General features: G+C 38.4%; 1 long non-coding RNA gene across 4 annotated transcripts in view; it reads right to left on the bottom strand.

Annotated features, from left to right (window-relative positions):
• Positions 1-18,918, bottom strand: part of LOC117198531 (uncharacterized) — a 41,596-nt gene extending 22,678 nt beyond the window's left edge. For 3 of the 4 annotated variants that reach the window (XR_007471958.1, XR_007471957.1, XR_007471959.1), the window contains exons 1-3: positions 18,783-18,918; positions 16,039-16,194; positions 9,173-9,235 (exon numbers count right to left, since the gene is read on the bottom strand). This is a non-coding gene — a long non-coding RNA (uncharacterized LOC117198531). Of the gene's footprint in view, positions 1-9,172; positions 9,236-16,038; positions 16,195-18,218; positions 18,256-18,782 lie in introns of all 4 variants that reach the window. The other variant, XR_004479738.2, reaches the window with a different exon arrangement.
• Positions 18,919-20,614: the final 1,696 nt, after the last annotated feature.

Raw genomic sequence — 20,614 nt, 5'->3', positions numbered from 1 at the left:
TACCTAAAATCTTAGGCTTCAGCCTGGATGTCTCACACTGAAAAGAGAAAATATTGTTTCATTCTTAAAAAGTGGACTGATCCTTAGGAAAAAAACAGAAAATGGTATTGCATTCTTCCATAGTTAACTAATGTAAATAACTTCAAACAAACTGGTTATTATTTACCTGTTTTGAAGATTCAAAGAGCTGATTCAGACTCTACCTCATTTAATGGGTTCAATCAGCTCTGCCTTTCTGCTGTTAGTCCCCCTGTCCCAGACACATCCTCCACAGCATTACAATGATCCACATGCCCTAGGAATAGCGACTTTCCATCACCTTCTTTGACAGAGCAAATAGAAGTGTAGGTGGCAATGATAGTGTTTCTGTGTGTGAAAAACGTAGCGTGAATTTCCCCCTTTCTCTGGCAAAAGTTCACAGGGCATCATTTATAAAAAGAAGAAAAAAAAAATGCTCGCTCTGCTTTTACTGATTTCAGAAAGAGTAGTCATTAAAACTGCCTTTTGGCCTAGAATTACTTAAACAGTTCTTTAAGGGTCTCCTAAAGTCAGTTATCTTCAAGTAACCTAAATAACGAGCTCCTCTTTAACTTCAAAGAAAGACCCCCAAAGTAAAGTAATATCAGTCACAACTGTTGGGCAGGTACTGCCCTCTAGTGCTTACACTTTTAGAATAAAATTTTTAAATACTGACATATCAAAGTCTGTCAAAAATTAGATAGCGTCCTCTTGACCAAAGATTTTTCAACTTCATACTATTGACATTTGAGGCCAATAAGTCTTTGCTGTGGGGGCAGCCCTGTGCAATGTTGGATGTTGAACAGCATCCCCAGCCTCTCTACCCACTAGATGCAGTAGCACCCCTACCTCAATTGTGGCAAACAAAAATGTCTCCAGGCATTGCTAAATGTCCCTTGGGGAGCAAAATCGTCCCTGGTTGAGAACTGCTAAAGGCTGTCCAAAACATTCATATTAGTCCTGAAAGTTATAAACAAAAAAAGTCTCTCTAGATTCATTCATTTGAGTGAAATAAAAGAAACTTTCATTTCTGCATGAAAAACAAAAATATAGAGAATTAAGATTTTCAGTTCTTCTCCCCACCCCCAAAATCTTGGCTGGTGGGAAACTCTTTACTCCGTTATGTTCCAGCTTCACTTCTTAGATCTATTCACTTCCTTTCAAAGTGCTTAGAAAATAAAGCTTGCACTTCTAGCTGAATATAGGGAACATGATTGGGAAAGGGTGGGGGGAGGTATGAGTGTCTGTACTGTGTTCTAGCAAAATTTAGAGGGTCAGGCAACAGAGAATCTGTATTGGTCGTAAACATAATATGAAAATTCTTAAAAATACCAGAGGATGTTTCAAATCTGGACTTAGGAAGTTTAATTAGGAGGGTTTATTCAGATCTGCTATGAATGACTTTTTCCTCATGTAAGTGCTTTATGTGTGTAAGTCCTGATTCTATGAATTTTAAAGCCTACAAATGACTGAGGACTAGATATTTTAAAAATAAAACGTAGTTTGGACTGACATTGAATGAAACTTCCTCCCCTCATCAAATTTCTCACTGGCCCAATTGGTTTTACTGGAGAAATAAACAAGAAATAAGAATCAATAAACAATTTTAATTCACTTATATAATTAAAAACATATCATTTTTATTAACACATTCAGATCTAATATTTTATTTATTGCTTAGTGAAATTGAAAGTATTAAAGCTCTATAATTGTCAAGCTCTTATTAGCAGAACCTTGGAATGGAAATCTATTTTAGCTGCACAGAGCAGTTTGCGATCACTCCTGACCTCTTAGAGGCTGTTGCTTTGCTGAACGTTCATATTGGTTTCATTCTATCCTCTCCAATTAAATTCAGTTAGAAAGTCTTCTAGTCATATAATAAAGCCAAGGACAAAGAGGTTTTAGGCTCTGATCTTTTAAAGGACAACCAAATGATTCAGAATGCATATTGTTTAAATACAATGTACATGGAAAAGTTAAAAACAACAACATAGAAAAGTTACATGACATGGATCAAAATAAAAAGCTAAAGGAAGGGATTTCCCTGCTGGCATAGTGATTAAGAATCTGCCTGCCAATGCAGGGGATATGGGTTCGAGCCCTGGTCCGGGAAGATCCCACATGCTGTGGAGCAACTAAGCCCGTGCACCAAACTACTGAGCCCGCGTGCCACAACTACTGAAGCCTGCATACCTAGAGCCGGTGCTCTGCAACAAGAGAAGCCACCGCAATTAGAAGCCTGTGGGCAGAATAATTGCCCCACCTCTCCTCCGAAGTCCATGTCCTAATCCCCAGAACCTGTGAATATGCGACCTTACATGGCAAAAGGGATTTTGCTGGTATGATTACATTAACAATTTTGAGATGGGAAGCATATCCTAGATTATCTGGCTGAGCCAAATGCAATCACAGGGTCCTTATAAGTGAAAGAGGGAGACAGGAAAGTCAGAGGAGATAGAATGATGGAAGTGGAGGTCTCAGTGATGCAATAGCTGGCTTTGAAGACGAAGAGGCTACGTGCTGAGGAATGTGGGCCATGTCTAGAAGCTGGAAAAGGCAAGGAATGAATTCCCCACTAGAGCCTCCAGAAGGAACACAGCTCTGCTGACACCTTGATTTTATTCCCATAATACCCATTTCAGGCTTCTGACCTCCAGAACTATACAAAAAGTAATTTGTATTATTTAAAGTGACTAAGTTTGTGGTAATTTGTTGTAGCAGCACTAAGAAACTAATACAGGAACATTTCATTACTCTTTTAGTACTTTTAATATCCTGTTAATTCAGAATTTCAGCATTTGAGTAATTACCTCTCATATTATTACCATGTTCATAATTTTTAAAGGTACAGGGGCTCTCTTTCTCTGGTTGCTAATAACTATCACATTTTACTAAAACATACTTGCTATTCACCTTTAATAACATGAATCTCAAGATTAAAACCTGGAGGCTAGTACACATACAATGAGGAGAATCTGCTCTAGCACTGCAAGACAAATTTAGTGGACATGAAACACGCATTTAAATATGTGGCAATAGCTACCTATCGAATCTCAAGAGACAAAAAAAAGTCCAGTAGCCCAACTACACTGGCTGTTAAACAAGTTGAAATTTGATTCATAAAATAGAATCTGACTTCAAAAGACAAAAATGGCAAAGTTAACAATGCTACTTTGATGTGACCCTTTAGCAGAAAGCTGACCTTTGTAGCAGTTGTTATAAACAAGTTAAGTCATTGTAGGAGAGAACTGAGCTTGATATATTATGAAAAATAGGCCTATCCCTTTCATGTAGGTAGAGAGGACTGGCTGAAATTTTATTCTCATCTCATTTCACTAGTATTTTAACAGTGAAAGCTGTCACTGTGGAGGCTCATCACACAGCACCTGTGGTGCCTCATTTTGATATAGTAATTCCCAATAATCCTTTTGATGGCAAGCATCCACAAACTCTTCCTTTTCATGGAGAAGTATTATTCAGACACTCTTTAAGGAATTATAATTACAATCTTTAAGGGTTACAATACCTTCAAATAACTAAACAATGGCATATACTCCCAGAAGAAAACAACTTTCCTACCTTTGCCAACCCACTGACAAATTTGGAAAAGATACAATTCCAAACAACGTTCATTACTGCTTATGATTTTGACTCTTGAAACTTTATGAAGAAAACTCTGCATACAGATTATTTTCTCATCTTTTCCAAAGTACTTATGAAAAACAAGAATTTTTAATCCAGATGCTGTTTCCTAAATTGGCCAAAAGGTGTATTCCTTGATTTGAAATGGAAGAAATTATTTTAGCTTAGCACTTGTTGTTTAAGAAAGTAAGCTTCAGAAATTCTCTTGCTTCATCTCCTCCTGTCAGGTTTCAATATCATCTGGTGATTTAAACTTTTAAAATAGTGTCTACAGAGTAAATTAATTCATTACAGAACATCTTCTTTATTTTCACCTGGCATCACTTTGGGCATCAAGGTGTCCTTTGTACTAAGCAGTTTAATCTGAATTGGCAATATATGGATTACGTATATATATAGTAATTTGGAGATTTTACTGTATTTCTCTTATGGAATGCTTTTTACAATTTATTTTTTCTCCTTCTGTGATACGGTAAAATGCCTCTAGAGAACTTTATGGTTTATGTAACATAAAATTACATAAAAGTGCAACAAGTAAAGTATGAGTTTAAGGAAAAATATTTCAAGTAAAGTAAACTCTAGCTATTTTTAACCTATACTTGAAATTTTTCCCTTCTTGTACTTCTGTAATGAGGCAACTGATAACTAAGGAATTCTAAAAATCTAAACAAACATTATAAACAAGGCATTGCTGCAAAAGGTGGAAGATGCAAAGACAATTCCTGCCCTCCAGGAGTTTTCATTTTGGTGGGGACCAGAAGAATGATGATAAGAGACTAACAGCCACATCATGTGGGACCTCTAGACAAGCAATCCAAGGATACGTTAGAGAAAGACTGAATCCAGAGGGATCCATAAAAGAAACTGCCCTGACAATGGATAGGATCTTAGTGAATAGAGATGGGGGACATTCCAAGCAAAGGGGAAAGTGTGACCAAAACCAGAGAGATATGGTATACTGTTTTCCAAGGGGTGCTGTAACAAAGTACCACAAATTAAGCGGCTTGACATAACAAAAATCTATTCTCCCATAGTTCTGAACGATAAATATAAAAAATCAAGGTGTTATCAAGGCCATGCTCTCTCTAAAGGCTTTAGAGGAGAATTTTCCTTGCCTCTTCCTAGCGTCTCATGGTTGCCTGAAATCCTTGGTGTTCCTTGGCTTATAGACACATCAGTCCAATCTCTGCCTCCATCATCACATTCTCCTGTGTGTGTCTCTCTTCACATGACTGTCTTCCATGTGTGTCTGTGTCTCTTCTCCTATTCTTATAAGCATACCAGTCATATGGGATTAGGGCCCACCCTAATCCAGGATGACCTCGTCTTAACTACATCTACAAAGATTACATCTACAGAGACTCTATTACCGAATAAGATCACATTCACAGGTACTGGGGGTTAGGACTTGGACATGTGTTTTGGGGGGACACAATTCAACCCACAACATATGGTAATGAGAAGTTCAGTGTGGCTAGAAAGTAGACTACATCTTGGGGAAGAATGAAAATAACACAGGAAAGACTTGTAGAAGACCTTGATGAATAAGCAATGGGTCGTGCCACAGAACTGTTTTTTCGTAAATTTATTTATTTTTTTTTATTTTTTAGTTTTTTGGCCATGCCGTGCAGCTTGCAGGATCTTAGTTCGCCAACCAGGGATTGAACCCAGGCCCCGGCAATGAAAGCCCAGTATCTTAACCACTGGACCACCAGGGAATTCCCCTGCAGAATATTTTTAGGTAAAAGAGTATTACTAATGAAACTATCCATTTGGGAAAATTAAGTTGTCATTATTATGTAAAACTCATGTGAGAAAAAGACACAATAACATGCAGAGAGTTACTTTAGGAATAGAACATGTTTGTGATGCCTCAAATAAAATGGTCTCATAAGGTTTATAAAGAATAGGACATACAAGAGAGACTGGTTATAGGAGATAAGAAATGAGGTAAGACAGAATTTGAGGACTCGGAGAATAGTGGTACGATTATTATCATTAGTATGTTAGTTGTATTGCATTTTAACACCAGTTCTCTGACACTAACTGGGTGTCCTACAATTCGACTCTGACACTATCTACTGAGAGTTAGTGCAGACCCCACAAGTTAAGGGCAAAGTCCTTCACAAGATTGCCCCCATTTCAGACACCAGCCACCTGCACATCTGCTGACTACAAATTCTCAGGTTTCTTACAACCCCTCAGGTTTGATAATTTGCCAGAACAACTCACTGAATTCACTGAAAGCACTGTAGTTACACTTAAAAGTTTATTATAAAAAATACCATTCAGGAATAGCTAAATGGAAGAGAAACATAGGACAAGGTCTGGGGTGGGGGACGGAAGGAGGGGGACACATGCCTTCTCCTTATGCAATCCAGTGCATCACCATCCTGGCACATTAATGTGTCTATGAATCAGGAAGCTCCACGGAGCCTCAGATCCAGAATATTTATTGGGGTTTCACTGCATAGGTATGATTGACTAAATCACTGGCCACGTGACTGAATCCAATTTCCAGTCCCTCTCCCCTCCCAGGAGGTTGGGAGTGGGGGTTAGGGGAGTGGGGTTGAAAGTTCCAATCCTTTAATCATGTGCTAGGTCTTTCTGGTATGGCCAGTCCCTCACTTGAAACTATCTAAGGTCCCACCAAGAGTCATTTCATTAGCATAAATTCAGGTATGGTAGAAAGGGGCTTGTAATGAATAACAAAAGATACTCAGGAAATTCCAAGTTTTTGAAGCTTGTGCCAGGAACTGGCAACAAAGACTAGATATATTCTTTATTATATTACATGCATATTAATAACAAATATTTATTAAGGACTTGATCTGCAACAGGTACATTTAACTCTCACAAAGCCTTATTATTATCATCTCCATTTTACAAATGAGGAAATTAAGTCTCAGGGATCATATGAGCCCCAACTTCATAACACTAGTAAATGGTAAAGATTCGAAGTCAGTTCAGTTTACTCCAGAGCCCATGCTGGTAACCACAATGCATACTTCCTTACTGTGTACCCTTGGGCAAATCACTTTACCTCTCCAGACTATCTAGTAAAATGAAGAGGCTATGATTACCAATGCTCCTTTCAACTCCAGTGTTTCCCTTTTTCATTTAAATTATTTCAAAACACCATAATATCCTACTTATGAGTAAAGAATAATTTACTATTACTCTGTTGTTGGACATTTAGGCTGCTTCCAGTTTTTCCTTAATATAATTAACCCTGCAGTGAACATCCCAGTGCACTCACTATCTGCTTTACAGATTATTTCCTTAGAATAAATTATTAGAAATAATCCTATCTAAATATATTTCAGTAATAAGGATTTTTTTTTAATTTTGTTAATCTAATGAGAATTTTAAATTATCATTTTAATATACCTGCTTTTAAAAAGCAATATTATGCTATAATAGGAATTTAGGGAAAAAATAACACATTTTTTTTTAACTTGATTTCTTTAAAAATTTTTATCACTAATTTTTTAATATCAGGTCTACGTCTTCTTATCTTCATAAAATTACATTTGTCAATGATAATAACAATTCATAAGAAGAGAAGATAACACATTATATTACACCTGATTACTTTTAAATTGTAACATCTTATTCACAGATGCATCCCTAGGGCTTAGAACACAGAAATCAATAAGTACTTATTGAATGGATAAACTTGTCTTGGTCTTTTTGTTTATTCTTTTAGACTAACTTTATAAAAAATTTTCAGTTCCTTCAGTTCCCCCCTAAAAAACCTCCATAAGGAATTTAAATGGGAATTGTATTGAATTTTTAAGTTGATTTAAGATGGTGTGAAATCTTCAAAATGTTTAGGGTTTCCATCCAAAACTTAGCATGCCTCTCCTTTCATTCAGTGGTGAAAAACTAAGGGTGTTTCTATTAAAGGGTGTTTCCAATATTTTTTCTCTCTGGTAATAATTTGATAGTTTGGATTATATAGGTCAAACACATTCCTCAATAAAAGCATGCCTATGAATTTTATTTGTTGATATAGTGAATGAGATATTTTTCATTACATTTTCTACCTAATTATTGCCAGAATAGTAGAGTGATTTTTTTTTCCTGAACTACTTTATTAATTCAAATGTTCAGTTTAACATAAAAATTCTATCATCTATTTCCCCCTAGGATTTAAACCACTTATTTATTTACTATCTTATTGCATGAGTCAGAAATTTCAAAACAATTTTAAATTATAGTGAGAGACTAAATATAAAAATGGATAATGGCCAGACCATATAGAAAATAGAAACCTGACCCACCAGCTGCACCCACCTGCCCAGGAAACCAACCCCTTATCTACAATAAACAACCCAGGAAGCCAGCCTGCTATGTCAGACTTGCAGGAAGCCAGGCTGCTATCTATAGTGACAATCCAAGTAGCTAAACAATAACTTCTCTAACAAATGGCTCAAAATGGCCAGGACTTCATTAATAACTGACAGCTTCCCTAATTTTGGTCCCCACTTCCAATGTGGAACCAACCATAGAAAGCCAAATATGCACCCCTAACCAATCACATAGGATGCCCCATTTCTAGTTAGCCTGCCTACAAGCTTCTCCACGCCAGCAGCCTCCAATCAGCGCACACCTGAAGCCTTCCCTTTTTCCACTATGAAGCTTTCCCATTTCTGCACCTGATTTTGAGTCATTGACAAAACTCAGGTAACAGAGGCTGATTCCTTTGCTATAGCAAGCTCAGAATAAATAGCCTTTGCTTTTCTCATTTGGTTGGTCTTCATTTATTTGCACAGGCAATAGCGGGCTTCCTTAATTTTGCTCCTCATCTTAATGGAAACATCCTTAATTTTTTTTGCCATTAAGAATAATACTGTTATTTTAAGAATGGATAAACAACCAGGCCCTATTGCATAGCACAGGGAAATATATTCAATTTCCTGTGATAAACCGTAATGGAAAAGAATATAAAAAAGAACGTATGTATATGTATAACTGAATCACTTCGCTCTACAGCAGAAATTAACACACCATTGTAAATCAACTATACTTCAATTAAAAAAAGAAAGAAAGAAAGAAGAATACTGTTATTTTGAAAAATATTTTTATCATGTTGAGGTATCCTTCTATTCCATTCCTAATAAGTACTTAAAATAGAATGTTTACTTTTTATCAGATATCTTTTCAGCATCTGAAAAGATCTTGGATTTTTCATTTTCTATGTTTTAAGATTAGATTTCTTATTATTAAGCCATCCTCAAATTTCTGAGATAAGCATTTCTCAGTTGTGATTAATTATTCTTTCAATATATTTTAATATTTATTTGCTTGTCTTTTTATTTAAGATTCACAGTCTATATTTATAGGCAAGACTCATTTTTAGTATTCAGTACTAATCTTACTAGTTTTATTTTCCAATGGATAATTTTATTTTCAGACTGAGAGGGCATCTTTTAGGTACTTAAAAAAGATGAACCAGAATGTTAGCAGCCACCTATAATTATAAAGGAATAATAAACAAATGCCTCACCTTCAAAAGTATAACAACATGGGGCTTCCCTGGAAGTCCAGTGGTTAAGACTCCAGGCTTCCACTGCTCGGGGAGTGGTTTCGATGCCACAGGCCAAGCGGCACAGCCCAAAAAAAAAGAGTATAACAACAATTCAAATGTATTCAAAAGTGAGGTGAAAATAAACCTACTTGCAAATATCCGCTTTAATTAAATAGAAAACCATTATTTTAAGCATTGTCTTTATTGGAAAATTCTCTACTGTAGAGAACCATAGTACTCAAGCTAGAGAGAAAAGTCTATTGATATTACAGACAAAACTTAAGACTTCTCAGAAATAAGAATAGTAAATACATAAAATAATGCTTTCTTTTAACGTTAACCTGTTCCTGTATTAAATGAGAGTATATGTTTTGCATATCAAATTAATATATGTTTGGGCTCCCCTGGTGGCACAGTGGTTAAGAATCCGCCTGCCAATTCAGGGGACACGGGTGCAAGCCCTGGTCCCGGAAGATCCCACGTGCCGCAGAGCAGCTAAGCCTGTGCGCCACAACTACTGAGCCTGCACTCTGGACCCCGTGAGCCACAACTACTGAAGCCCGCGTGCCTAGAGCCCGTGCTCCGCAACAAGAGAAGCCACCGCAATGAGAAGCCCGTGCACCGCAACGAAGAGTAGCCCCCGCTCGCTACAACTAGAGAAAGCCCGTACACAGCAACGGGACCCAACACAGCCAAAAATAAATAAATAAAATAAATTAATTTTTTAAAAAATTAATATATGCTTAAAATCTGACTTCATGAAGTTTACTATCCTGCTGTTAATGATATTAATATTTTTAAATAATTAGACATAAGTAACATATAACCATAAAAATTTAATATCTGCTAAAAAGGAGATATCAAAAATCACTGGCAAAGGGATAGATGATTCAATAATAAATAGTGCTGGAAAAACTAACAATTTGGGAGCATGGAGAGACAAAAAAGAGTGTCCAAAGAATGGGCCCAGGGGCTCCCCCAGGGTTGCCTGACAATGAGCTGGCTGGTATCTGGAGGTGCCTGATCTCACCTTCCTCCAAAGTCTCCAAGTGCTGGACAGCTAGTGTTTCCAGCAGCTCCCTAAAGAACTGGCACCCAAGCTCAGGCTATTTGACACCCAAATTCAGCTCCACTCTCAGCCCACTTCCATGTTTGACCACAGCACACCTGGTGCACTCAACCAAGTACACCACTCTCCTGGAGAGTGAGTGCATGGCCCCTTGCATCCTCCTGAACCTTCTATTTATGAATTCCTGCTTGAACCAAATAATACTTGGTGTTGATTGCCTGAGCCCTTTGCTTGAGGAAATGGGTTTAAACCCTGACCTCACATTATGCACCAAAACTAATTCTGTAAGGTAAACAAAATAAAGTCAGTAAAATAAAGTTAACAACAACAACAACAAAGGTTAATAAAAATAAATCAAGACAATGAAAAGCTAGAATAAAGTAGAATTAAATGATTTTCAAATCTCTGGAGGGTGAGACAAATTTCTAGGTTTCATAAGAAGAAGATAAATCACAAATAAAAACACTAATTGATTTACTACTTACTACATAAATATTTTAAACATTCAAATAACAACAAAAAGACAAAGAGAAGAAATATTTCATCTAATATGACAAAAGGTTAAAATCCCTATTACATAAAAAATTAATACAATTGATTTTTTTAAATCAAATCATTGAAGCCTAATTGATAAAGGTTATAAACAATCTACAAAGGACCACGCAACCAGTAACCAAAAAAATGAAAATGAAAGCAACAACAAGGTACCATTTTAACCTACTTTTCCTCCTACTTTTCTGACAGCTCCTTCTTAGGCTCTTTTGCTCTTCATCTCCCCAACCTCTGTATGTTGAAGTGCTCTAGGAATTCAATAGTATTTAGACTCATTACCTAATGACCTCAACCAGTCTCATGGCTTTACATAGCACCTATTTATCACTGATTCCCAAAATTTATATCTCCAATTCAGACTGGAATATCCAGCTGCCTACTTGCCATCTCCACTTGAATTTTTAACAACAGACTCAAACTTAATGCAAATATATCTCATTCTGTACTACTGATAATGCCCCTCTCTCCCAAACCAGATTCTCCTGCAGTCTTCTCCTTCTCAGTTGATGGCAACTCCATTCTTCCTGTTGCTCAGGCCACAAATCTTGGTACCATCTTGACTCCTCTCTCTCATATGCCACATCTCAGCAGTCAGCAATTTCTGTCAGCTCCACCTCCAAAATACACCCAGAATTCAATTCACTTCCCCCACCCCCACCAGGATCCAAGCCACCATCATCTTTCACCTGGATTATTGCAATGACCTCTTAACTGGTGTGCTGGCTTCTGTCCTTGCCCCTCTTCCTCTGTTCTCAGGAGAGTAGCCATAGTGAACCTGTTAAAACCTAAGGCAGATGCTCTCACTCCTTTGCTCAACTCTCCAATAGTTGCCCATTCCCATTCAAAGTAAAATCCAAAGACTTTACAAGCCCTACATGATCTATTCCCTTCTTACCCTACCTCATCCCTTATCGCCATGACTCCATCTAATATTGCTATCCCTCTTGCTTACCTTCTTCTAGCCATGTGACTTTGGTGTCCCTCTAACCACACAAGCCATGCTCCTACCACAGAGCCTTTGCATTTGCTATTCTTTATCTGGAATGCTCTTACCAAGATATCAAATCGCTCACTTTCTAATTTCCTTTGGGTCTTTACTAAAAATTTGCCTTTATTTTCCTCCTCCCCTTTCCTTCATTTCCTGGCAATTCAGTCTTAAAGGTATTCAGTGGGGGCAGAACAAGGTACACTGGCCCATAGTGGTGTGTCAGAGCCAAGCAGGACCAACAGGGCACCCATGCAGAGGGGTGGCCTGGCATATGGGGTGTCAGACCTGAGCAGGGTGAAGACGTGCTTACATGGAGTGGTGGAGCCCATATTGAGCCCATACTCAGTCAGAAGGGCATCGAGGCAGGGGAAAGGGTGGCAGCGGAAGAAGAGATTATTTATACACAGAGGGTTTGATCAAATAAGTAAATACATTGAGGATAAAGACAGCTAATTTCCCACTAATACAGTATAGAGGTACAAAGATGGAAAGGGATAAAACTAGAATGAAAACTGAAGTGTTGGATTGAAACTGAAGTGAACTCATGGTTTTCAATACAGTTATAGTATAAATATAGTATAAATAATAAACATAGTATAAATAAATATATGTATATATTGTTTATATATATGTATATGTATACATACAAAAATATTCTCGGTCCACTGAAAGTACCTGGAAGGAGCAAAATGCCAATTGCAATGAGCATACCTAGCGCACAGAGTGTGGCTTCAAGATAGCATTCTCAAGGGCTCCTTGGAGAAATGCCTGATTCCAGGGTTGGGGCAGGAAAGTACAAGATAAGCCTGGAACATCTTGGTATGCCAGAAAGCAAGGACATGTTCAAAGAATGATCGGGACATGATGAAAAGACACAGAAGCTTAGCTTGAAATGTTCCAACGGGAAAATGTGAAAATAGTTTTACCACCAAAATAATGATACTAGCTCACTGATTAAAACAGGAAACTATGAGCTCATATAGACATAGACAAATAAACTGAAAATTTGATGAGAAATGTCATCAAGTATCTCCCCACAAAACACTTAATTACAAAGAGAAGACGACTAACTTTAAAGTGGCGAAGTTTGGAAGACACCATTTAAATCAAGTGATCAAAGTAAACAGTATCAGTAATGGGCCAAATAGAAATTATGTGCCATCTGATAAGATACAACAAGAATACAGCATTGCTTCTGTGATATTCCTGCCAAAAATGTATAACCTTAAGTCTAATCATAAGGAAACAGCAGACAACCTAAATTAAGGGCTATTCTACAAAATAAGTGGCCTGAAATTTTCAACAGTGTCAAAGTCATAAAAGTTGAAGAAACACTGAGAAACTGTTTCAAACTGAAGGAGACTAAAGAGACAAGATAACTAAATGTAACAAGTCATAACGGAGAACTGGATCTTTTTGCTATGAAGGGCATTATTGAGACAACTGACAAAATTTGATGGGGGGGTAGGGATGAGGATAAGACAGTAATAATGTATCAGGGTTAATATCCTTATTTTGATGGTTACATTTTGGTTAAGTAAAAAAACGTCTTGGGCTTCCCTGGTGACACAGTGGTTGAGAGTCCGCCTGCCGATGCAGGGGACACGGGTTCGTGCCCCGGTCCGGGAAGATCCCATATGCTGCAGAGTGGCTGGGCCCGTGAGCCATGGCCACTGAGCCTACGCGTCCGGAAGCTGTGCTCTGCAATGGGAGAGGCCATAACAGGGAGAGGCCCGCGTACCGCAAAAAAAAAACAAACCAAAAAAAGTCTTTGTTTATAGGAAAGACACCCTGAAATATTTGGGGAAGGTGGAACATTATATAGGTAAGTCACTGACTTTCAAATGGTTCAGGAAAAAAAAGGTTTTGCTACTATGCTTGCAAGTTTTCTGTAGGTTTGTGATTTAAATTTAAAACATTTTTTAGAATTTTGTCACTTATTCAAATGAAACCTTTACTAGCCACTCTAAAATGCTCACCCCAATGACACTTCACGTTCTCCTTCCTGCTTTAGTTTTCCCCTTTAGCGCACATATTTCATTTATTTATCTAGTTGACTGTTTCACCCAGGAGGATCTATGAGGGCAGGAATTTTGTCTGTTTTATTCACTGCTGTGTCATGAGTGCTTAGAACATTGCTGGAACACAGCAAGTGCTCAATAAATAATGAAAAAATAAATGGATAAGCCTGTTAAATAAATGTTTGAAGAAAGATATAACCATTACAAGGATGGGTGAAATAAAACTGTTACTCTCATCATCAATGATAGTTTGTTAAAAATCCTTTTGGAATTGAAAGTCATAAAAATATTAATATCCTTTAACCTATAAATTCCACTTCCGGGAATTTATTCTAAGGAACTATCCTAAAATATGGGGAAGTAATCACAATGTCAAGGTGTTCACTAGAGTGAAAAACAATAATAAAGGAGAGAGAGAGATAAATATTCAAAAAGCATTGGATAAAGTATGCCATACCCACAGATTAAAATTCTATTTCAAATCCCGCCATCCTCTGAGCCACCTCTCGCAGTCAGCGCGTCCCAGCGCATTCCCTCCGTGCCCCTCCATCTGTACCCACATTTACACCTCCACACACACCCGAAGCCACAAAGTATACTCTGCGCGCTCCAACTGCACTCTGTTTTTACCTTCCTGGGAAACCCCACACTCCACCCACCTGGACCAGGCCCTGGCCCTCGCCCCAGCCTGCAGCAGTCCCCTATGCTGTTGAAAAGAGAACATTTCCGGATGGAGGGGCTTGGGTAAATGGGCCAGTTTCCCCATCGCAGGGTGCTGGCAGTTGGGCTGGGTCCGAGAGACCGGTGCCCTGAGTCTGTTCTTCAGGGGAGAGGCTCCAGGTACAGGCAGCGATGGCCTCCTGAGACGAATTCTAGACACCTCACTACTGCTGGGAGGTACAACCGGCCCCAACGATGTGCGTTCGGGTTGCTTTGGCCTTGGACCTTGGGGCCCCATGGTTCCTGGCCAGGGGCTCACGTCACTGCCCCAGAAGAGACTTGCGCCCCTTGCGTGTTCAGTTCACTCCCCCGTTCTGGCCTCCGGCTGTCCTGCCCCTGCACAGCGTCGGAGCCAGAGCCCTGTCCCGGACACCTGGCCACAGGCCCTGAGCCAAGGCGGCGCTGCACTGTGACTCTGAGTAGGAGGGAAGGCACTGAGGAGGACTGGGGTTTGCTTAATAGGTGGGATGAGCCACACTCCTCACGGAGGAGTCTGGGACAAGGGGCCTCCAACACTGGGGCACCCAGGTGTAAAAGAAAAAACAATTAATTAATATATTAATTTAAAATAAGGCTATAGGTATAAAGTTTCAATTATGCAAGATGAAAAAGTTCTACAGACCTGCTGTACAACATTGTGTTTATAGTTAACAATGTAGTTAAATTTTAGTTAAAATTTTGTTAAGAGGGTAGATCTCATGTTGGTTTTTTATCACAATAAGAAAAAGGCTATAAAATATATATAACTACATGTAAAGGATGTTTTAAAAAATCTATCATGCCAATCTGTGTATGAGTACAGATATGGAATTAATAAACACATTAAAAAATTCTATTTCATTTGAAATTCCATTTGTTTTGAAATTTCATTTCATTTGAAATTCTAAAAATGCGGGAAACTGCTTTTTTTAATGTATTATTACATGAAGGGAAAAAACAAACAGAATATAGATTTACAGTCTATTAGTCCAACTAAATAAAAATATGCACTTTAATAAGCAATTATTGTATTGGGGCAAATTTTGTTCTTCTCTATTTTCCAAATTGTTGGTAATATGGTTGTAATTTACATTCTTAAAATACATCTATAATAAATTTATATTTACTTTTAGAAAACACATCATGGATGAAATTAGCTAGATATAGAAAGTATTAACCCCATGAAAGAATAACTGTTTGGCTGAAGAGATTAGGAACATACAAACCAAATATTGACTAGTCTGCATTCAAATATGACTAAATATAAAAGAGGTAAAAAAAATTTAAACCTGTTTGAATAAAATGTTAATAGAAAAAAGTGATTTACATAAACTCAAAAGAAGAATTTGGCAGTATCAGTGTATTACTGCTGATGCAAGACATGTTAAATGCAACAAACTCTAAAACCACCAAAAAGGTACACTCTACTGGATCAGGGTAGGTTCATCATGCTTGTCAGGCCAATAAAGTATCCTTCAAGACTATCCAGCACCCCCCGTTCTGATTCCATGCTCACCAGAGAGTCTTCTGATTATTATCTTGGCCTCCCGGTTAACTTCTTCTAGGAAAGGCATATCCTAGACCTTCACATAGCCACATGAGTACTTGAAATAGGGCTAATCTGAATTGACATGTGCTGTAGGTATAAAATCCACCCCTGATTTTGAAGACTCTGTATGAAAAAACAAATAAATAAACTACCTCAGTAATAATTTTCTTGATTACCTGTTGAAATTATAACATTTTGGATAAGTTGGGTTAAATAAAATATGCTGTTAAAATTAATTTTACCTGTTTCTTTTTATTTTTTTAATATGGCTAAAAAGAAAATTTTAAATTACTTTTGGGGCTCACATTTGTGGATATTATTATATTCCTATTGAACAGGAACACTGAACAAGAATACTGCAGTTGGGACTTCCCTGGCAGTCCAGTGGTTAAGACTTCACCTTCCAATGCAGGGGGTGTGGATTCAATCCCTGGTTGGGGAGCTAAATCCCACATGCCTTGCGGCCAAAAAAACAAAACATAAAACAGAAGCAATACGGTAACAAATTCAATAAAGACTTTAAAAATGGTCCACATCAAAAAAATCTAAAAAAAAAATAAAAGAACACCACAGTCAATGTAATTATACCATCTCCCTATAAAGCAATAAATTGACCCTCTGGTTTAGACATTAGCCTCTTGTGAGTTTTCATGGCACAAGCCTGTCCCTCACAGGCTGATCAACTTTGCGTTGACAAAATTAAGCCATGCTAAATGGAAGATGAGACCTTCACTGAAGTGAGCAAGTCAAGGTTCTGGCATCCTCTGAGCTTCCTGGGCACAAGCTGTCAGCTCAGTCATTTCTCTACCTTCCATCATTTTCTCTCTCAGTTCATAATCTTGTGTTTAGACTGTGTTTTTCAAAGGATAGGGTTGTGTATTATTTATCTTTGTTTTCCTAGCACTTAGGTGCTTTAAACAAAGATATTAAAAAGTTTGTTAAATGAACATTTTTCTACATCCTTTGCCTTTGATCATAGCTACAGGCCTCCTTGCCTTGAAATACTGTGCATAACCTCCTCACTTCTTCATCCGTTAACTGCCACTTATAAAGATTGAACACATAAAAACCTGAAAGTGAACTTATACAGTCACGTGAGCTAAAAACAATAATATCTAATGTGGAGTGAAAGCTTCATAAGCACCACAGCACACTATATTATCAAGGACAGAGCCTTAGAGACAGACTACAGAATTGATATTTCATCATTATGCAATGACCTACATTATATGACCTCTTATTTGTCCCTGAACTCCAACAGCAACCTGAGGCTAATATAAAACAGTGGTGGAAGGGAAAACAGATGACACAAAAAGAAAAGGAGGTTTATTATGGGATCAGTGTAATGATTTGGCTTCATAACATAGACCAGATGGCAATAGCCCCTTTCTCAGCAGGTGGCTTCTCAATGTCCTATGGGTTGTAAAAAACAAATTCACTATCAACCTCCTCTGCTAATAATTATTTCTGAGTACTGTGGCAGTATCAAAACCATGGTGAAAACACACACAATCCCTCAACACAAGGAGAACTAAATAAATAAACTTCTAAATATTTACTTCTGACAAAAGGAAAATCCTCTTCTGAGAAATGCTGTTACCTAACAGATCTTGGCTTCTAAAAAGCCAGGTATGTTCTCATCTTTTATTTTAAATGAAGAAGATGGCCTTTGTTTTACCCAATTTTTTGGCTGTTTTGCAAAAGCCATTGAAAATGCCTGAGAAAGGATTGGCATCAGTTTTACTGAGGTTTAATATTTATAGTTGCTAATTCTGTAAAATCATGAACGCTTTTTCTTTTTTTTTTCTTCACCACGCGGCTTGTGGGCTCCTAATTCCCCCACCTGGGATGGAACCCGTGCCCTCTGCAATGAAAGGGTGGTGTCCCAACCAGTGGACTGCCAGGGAATTCCCCATCCTTTAATATTTTTATAAAAATTGTGTATACAAGAATTCGTTTGCCTTCATTTTCCATACCTCCAAAGAAACCTTTCTGGTGTACAAGACAAACTGAATCAAATAGTCTCTGAAAGGTGACTTACCGATTCCAATAAAAAGTATAATTTGATGACAATTTCTCTTCAATAGTTTGAGACACTTCTAACAAACTACAATTCAGTTGCCTTAACTAAAAGCCTGCAAACTGACCTTTACAAAATTTTCCCAGTAGAAGCGTTCTTTCATTCTAGGAGAGAGAAAAGATCGTACATATGTTACAGCTCTTTATCATTTTACATATGGGCTGAGCGTCATCTTTTAGTGACTTCCCTCCAGATAGTTGGTTGCTCTAATATTTTCCAGAATTGATTCGTCCTTAGGTACCGACTTGACTGAACTATTAAGGCTCACATCAATCCAGAAATTCTGGCTTTAAGATAGGGAAAATGGGAATAGGAACCGCAGAGCTGGCTAACTCCTAGGGACAAGAAGCAAAGTTCACCACCAAACGAAGGTCACTCAAGTGCAAACTTGAAGCAGAAAGGCACAAGGAGAGGGAGAAACAAAGTGGCCTCAGCTCGAATCGCATTTAGAGATCTAGAAAACAGACATAACACATCTCAGTTTATAGTCGTTAAATCGGATGATATTCGTGAATGTGGGACTAAGAATCATGCAATATTTGAAAAGTAGAAAGGAAACAGAAGCTCTGTAAACCGTTAAGCGAGGGCTGTAAAACGTGAGTAAAGAAAAGGAAGGTCGTAAGGACCCCACCTTCCGGGAGAGTTCCAGTCCGCGTTAGCTGGCGGACTCAGGAAGAGGAGGAAGAAGAGGAGGGAACACTTCAGCGGGACCCTTGGCGCCCAGACTCCCGGCGCGACTTGGAGCAACTCGCTGACGCATGCGCAACTCCCTGACCTAAAGACGAGGGGGCGCCCCGGCCCTCGTTTATCTAGAGGCGGGGAGGGCGGGGCGAAAACACGTGACCGGGTTGCGGCATTTCTGGCCCAATCCGAGGCGTCTCGGAAAGCGCCCTTGCAGAGCAATTCGGGTGGCCCCTGTTCGTCCGTAATTTCCTGGCTATTTGACTCCGCTCTTGAATCTAAGAATTTAGTTTGTCAGAACTTTCTTCCGTGTGTTCCGTGAATGAAATTAGTGGCACACTCTAAAGTGACTGGCGCTTTTTATTTATTTTTCTCTATAACTAGAGTGTATTTCTGTAATTTCAAGTCCTGTTGCTCTCTCCCCAGCACGCTCAGGTCCTCTTCCTACTGCGTGAGACTCCAGAATCGCTGGAGGGCGCCTTTATGTAAAATCAATCCCCTAGGAAGAGAAAAACTGCTTTATATCTCAGTGGTAGAGGATTAGGGAAATTAAGGTAAAAATTTGAAGAGGCAAGTGTCCCACAGGACTACCACAGATAGCCTCAAAGACATACCCTAAAAGACTACTTTATTTCAATATAAGCATTTAAGTAAAATCTCCCGCTCTGTTTATTCCAGGCTGCTATCAAGAATCTGAAGCAATGATACTGGGATAAGATTACCTGCAAGATGTGGTTGGTTCGCCCCAGAGGAGTGTTACGAGAAACAGGTTTTAGAGAAACTCAGTCTTAAAGCTGGAGTCCTTGAAGTGAGAAGGGCATGGAGTAAAAGCAAGATGGATGGGGCTGATTTCTAGGGTTCTGATCCATCATGAACTGACTTTTACAGCCCAGGAACCTTGGCATTGGGAAATCAAGCAGTACTGCAAAAGGATAAGATGCCAAATATGTCGAAACAATAAAAAAAGGAAATTTCCCTCCACATATCGCAATATGGATAGCTTGGTAAAAATAAGACCCCTCACCTGGAATCCTGTTCAGGAAGAGTTCACTCATTTCCTACAAATAATAAATCCTCAACACTGCAGAAATGAGTCTGTTCATAACTCAGAATATTCTCAGAAAACGGGGACGGGGTGCACAGCTAAAAGCTCTGAACCTGCACTGGCTTTTCTGCTAGAGTTGCAGCGTGTTGGTAATTGCTGCTTCCCTTGCAGACACTAGCTTCCTCTGTTGCTGCTGTCATTGGTTCTTAAGAAATATAGTTGCTCCAACTTCAGTTCCTTCCATGATACTTATAGATTCTTCTACCAACCCTAGTATTCCTCAGACACAGCTGTCTATATAAATGACATTGAGCTCCATTGAGTACACTGCTACTGGCTTCTTGGTGCCAAGAGAAGATGACTGTGGGAGAAAATGCCTTCCAGTGGAGAAACCCAATAGCCTCTGTGAGTTAATTCTGGAGCTGTGGAGTGAGTCTAACCAGGAAAAGTTACAACTAAAGTGGAGGGCACAGGTCATGGCCTTCATCTGCAAGATGGTGCCGTCTGAGTATTTAATAGGAGAATCAGAGAAAATAGGGAACTGTTTACAAAGTCACTTCTTGAACAGCTAGAATGAGTTGTTTTCACCAGTGTTGTGTGCCTATTTGGTGGCGTCAGTATTGACAAGTAATGTGGATGTGTCCATTTTATAAGTAACCAGGTACAAATGATGCCTCAACAAAAATCTAAATTATTTGTAAATATTCATAACATTGAAAGTCATACTTGCTTCTGAT

Source organism: Orcinus orca, chromosome 1 (assembly GCF_937001465.1).
Source record: "Orcinus orca chromosome 1, mOrcOrc1.1, whole genome shotgun sequence".
NCBI classification, from domain to species: Eukaryota; Metazoa; Chordata; class Mammalia; order Artiodactyla; family Delphinidae; genus Orcinus; species Orcinus orca.
Note: the sequence above shows the minus strand (reverse complement) of the source record. Positions and strands in the feature narration are given on the sequence as shown.